Below are 4785 nucleotides of genomic sequence, written 5' to 3' on the forward strand. Positions count from 1 at the left end.
TGCACAGCCGCTGCCACAATGTTTCCACCACACTCCTGCTTTTCTCCCTGTGAAATCCCCTCCGGAGTCAGGTTTGCTGCTTGCTGTTGTCCTGAACTGCTGCCAAAGGAAAACAAGCTCGTTCCTGAAGAACTATTGCTGAACAGGTCCTCTTCCCCCATATCCTAATAACTTTTCTCTTCCATTAACTATGATGTGGGCTACTTATTAAAAGTAGTTTGCAAAAAACTTTGCCTCCATCCTGCTGTAGTAGAAATAAGAAAAAAGCAAGCAGGTCCTTTTGTACAAAATACTTTATCAGAGGTCTTAAGCTCCTCAGGCTTCCTCAAAGAAGCTCTGAAGGCAATTTTAGGAAGTATCTAATAATATCGTATGTGATAAAAGAAGAGAGGCACTTGGGTCAACTAAAATCCAACTTTATTAGCTGCTCTCTTAGTCTTCAGTGCATCTATCCAGGCTCTTCTGGCTTTTAGAGTCTCTGGGAGAAGTGATGTGTGATTCTCATAGGAGGACTGACTGTGTATGTGAACAGTCCTTTTTCCCTTACAGCTTCTATTACACTTATTTGTTCTCCATGTTTACTGTCTTAGGTAATATATGCCCAGGGGAAATTCTTTTCCACTCCAGTCTATTTCATACTGTGTGCTCCTTTTACTTTGATGAGTCTCTCATTTAAGCTAAGGACATTTTCTTCTATGATTTTGTTGAGAATGGTTTTTTTTTGTTTTGCTTTTGTTTTATTTGATTTGCCCCGAGGGTATTTTCACCCGTCCTATATACTTTATTCTCTTTATCATTTTATTATTATATTTGTTATTTTGCAGAAAAATCCTATTTCTTGGATGTTTTCTTCCAGGATTGACTTCCTTCCTTCCTTTCTTCCTTTGCTTTTCCTTTATTCCTTTCCCCCTCCACCCTTTTCCTCCCTTTGGATTTAAGATTTCCTCTATCTACGTATCCATTCCTTCTATCATCTCTTCAATGCCTGAGGTTCTCTATTCCATCTGTTGTAGTCTGTTATTAAGGTCTGCCTCTGAGAGACTATTTGAGTTCCTACATTTTACTCATCCACATCTCTCTGTTTAGGATTTCTTTATTCATTTCCTTCCACAGTTATTGTTTTCACACATTTCTTTACATTCTCTTTAAAGGCCTCTCCCATATGTGCAAATGCTGTTTTACAGTCTGTTTTATTCTTGTTCTTCAGTCATGTTGACATATTCAGGGCCTTCTGTCATAGTGTTGATGGGCTCTAATAGAGATTTGAATGCCCTGGCTGTTACTGGTTGTGTTTCTATGCTGGTCTGTAGTTATCTGGGGTTGGGAAGATTGTAATTCTAGGTGCTGAATCTGGTTTTGTGTGTAGAAAGTATTTGATGCCAACCATGGATTTCTGCCTATCCTTTGCCCAGTTAGTTTCTGGATAAAAGATTCACACTAGCTTTATATCTATGATAATCCTTAATCAGCACAAGAGCTGGGCAGATAGCTATCCTCTATACTATTATGCATATTTTTCCAATAATTCCGTTATATAATTTGCCATGGTTTTGTCTGGGATGCTTTAAACTCCATTTAGACCACTCACATGGCCATTATTTAAAGATTCTTACCTCATGGTGGCTTCTCCTCTATTTATGTTCTTCTTTCTACCCCTGTCTGTCATGGTCTCCTCCCACCCCCAAGCCGAAACACCAGGGAACACCTGTCTTAATTCTGCACAGCTTTTGACTATACGTGTTTTAATTTACAATTCAGAAATAACTTGGTGGTAAGGTCACATAAGAGTATGCATTGGTGTTTTCTTTCTTTCGTTTGTTGTTGTTATTGTTGCTGCTGCTCCTGTTTTTATTTTGTCTTTTTTTTTTTTCAGAGCTGAGAACCATATCCAGGGCCTTACGCTTGTTAGGCAAGTGCTCTACCACTGAGCTAAATCCCCAACCCCGTTGCTGTTGTTTTTAATTTGTCTTTGTTGCTTTGGTTGGTAGGTTGGTTTTTGAGACAGTGTTTCTCTACTGTACTAGCATTTTCAAAAGCCAGTTGCTTGATTAAGATATCTGGGGTCAGAGAAAGGCCTGAGTGTTAGTATTCTGCTAGCAGCCTTCTGATGAAGATGTAGAACTCACAACTCCTGCTGCACCACACCTGCTTAGAGGGTGACATGCCCCCACCTTAAAGATATTGAACTAAACATCTGAACCTATAAGCCCAGCCCCAATTAAATGTTGTCCTTCATAAGACTTACTTTGGTCATGCTATATGTTCTCAGCAGTAAAACCCTAACTTCACGGTCCTCTGAAGGATCATTTCCCCAATGTAGGGGACTGCCAGGGCGTTGAGGGCACATGATTTAGGGCAAACATAGTCATGATCCTATTGGGTACCGCTGACCTTAAATATTAAATTATCATTTTTCAGTTCTGTAATAGCTGCCAACTGTAGGCTGGATACAATGGGGGCTAGAATGCCATATACATCTAATGCAGGGCAAAGGGAAGGAGCGTCATCCAGTCCCACCAGTCTCTAAGGCTGATTTAGTTAAGGTCTAATTTAGAGTTCTATGTATCCTTTCTACCTGCCCTTAACTGTGGGGATGATATGCATAATGAAGCTTCCAATTTGTCCCCAAGATCTTAGTCAGTCACTGACATTTCTGAAATATGAAGGCAGGCCCTTATCTGGTCCTATTACCTTAGGTGCTCCAAACCTGGGAAAATCTCTTCTAGTATCTCTATCCGTCTATCCAGGAGGAAATGTCCACAAAAACCAGCAGGTATTTTGAGCCATGTCTTTCTTCCTTAATCTCTATAAAGTCAATTTCCCCAGTAGAGGCCTCCAAGCTCTTACCTCTCAGTCAGGAGTTTGGATATTTGGGGTGACTGGGAGTGTTGCTCAGCTGATAAGCTTTAAAGTTTGTCATTCGTTTTACTCCCAAGTGAGTGACTCTGTGGATCTTTCTGAGAAGAGTTCTTGTTAAAGAGATGGATAATATTAGCTTACGTTCACTCGATCATCACCATCCCATTTAATTTCTTTTTCTGCATATATCAGTTGATCTAGGTGGTTCAGGTAGAACAGTATCCAATCTAGAGATACTGTTTTCTTTAAGACTATTTCCTTAGCGGCCTTGTTAGCCCATGTGTTATCTCTAGCCATTGGTTTCTTTTCCCATGATGAGGGCTTGTGTTAATGTTATTAGCTTGGCCCTGTGAATTGAAGTGTCTGGAGGAACAGACTGAGTCCAGACTACCTCCATTTCCAGTGTCACCACTGCCTCTGCTCTCCTCTGACCCTCATGGGTAAAGCTGCTTTTGTTAATAAACCAGATCTGTTCTGTCTCTACAGAAGAGAATCACTTTGATGGAGTGGACAGTCCAAGTCAGGTTTGGGCAGCAGAATTGCATGGTTCGGGGAAACGGGTGGCTGGAAAATATGTAAGCCAAGATAGATTAATAAAGTCTGATAATGAAGCCTGTAGGCATTACTGAACAGCAATCAGGATGTGTGTGTGTGTGTGTGTGTGTGTGTGTGTGTGTGTGTGTGTGTGTGTGAGATGAGTCGCAAAGTTAACTTATCCGCATCTTTATCCAACAATGCTGTGGCAACAATAATAAGCAGGCAATCCTGCTGTCACTGTGTCCAGTTTCTATGATAAATAAGCCATTGGCCATTTCTATGGTAGTCTTTTCTCCTGGATCCAGGGCTTTGTTGGCTAGAGGGGCTCTAATTCATTCTTCTTGTCTAATCTGCACTCTTCTATAATCTCTGCAACTTTTATTAGCTTGTATCTGTAACTTTTATCTAATATTTGGCACTAACTAATTGAAGAAAGCCCTGTACTAGAGTTCTCTGTTTTCTCTTATTTAATATCATATCTAAACACTGGCAAATTATTGTTTAAACCTGCTTACAGAGCCTGGTGGCAAATCTGGAGGAGATCCCTAACCCTTACACCCATTAAATAACCAATCTGGGTGGGTTCCCTGTGGGCCCAAGGGCCAGTTTCTTGGCCTATGTCTGTGGTGAAGAGAACCTGTAAGAACTTTTCGGGGGAGTTGGTGTCATGTCCTGAATACAGTTTATTCTACATTATGCCATCCTGTGGCTGGTCCCTCAGGGGAAGAGATGCCTCAACATGAGCCTACCAGAGGCACCCCCTTTCTTTATATAAAATAAATCTTTTTCATCTTAAAAACTCAGAGACCACATTTACTCGGACAGGGAGCATGCATTTCTCTTGGCAAGAAGGATATTCATTTACTGAACAAAAGATGTGAGCAGGAGTCAGTTGCAAACTCTGTTAATGGATACATATGACCACTTGGGGCCTCTCCTGTCATGGACCCTGGATGCCAGACTGCACTGTGTCTGCCCTAGGCAGAAGGAGAGGGGAAGAGGGGATAAACCGGTGTGAAATGTAAAACCTGGAGCTGGTCCTGAGGGAAAAAGAAACTCAACAAATGACTGCTGAGAATTGAACTCAGGACATCTGGAAGAGCAGTCAGTGTTCTTAACCATTGAGCCATCTCTCCAGCCCCAAAGCTAACACTGTCAACACGGATGGAGCTAACCGCTAGGCTGGACTCAGATTTTGTTCCAGTTGACAAAGAAGTGTTAGCAGGGAGGAGGAGGGAAAACTTCTGAAACACTATATCCTCTACTGCTGACACCTTGGGGGGGGGGTCCTGTGGCCATTTAACATCAAACGCAGGCCACTCTAAGTTACATTAAGTGGTCATTAGTCCTAACAACCTGTCCCTTGTCAAAAAATTTCGTCAGTTCAAG

Source organism: Rattus norvegicus, chromosome 15, assembly GCF_036323735.1.
Source record: "Rattus norvegicus strain BN/NHsdMcwi chromosome 15, GRCr8, whole genome shotgun sequence".
NCBI classification, from domain to species: Eukaryota; Metazoa; Chordata; class Mammalia; order Rodentia; family Muridae; genus Rattus; species Rattus norvegicus.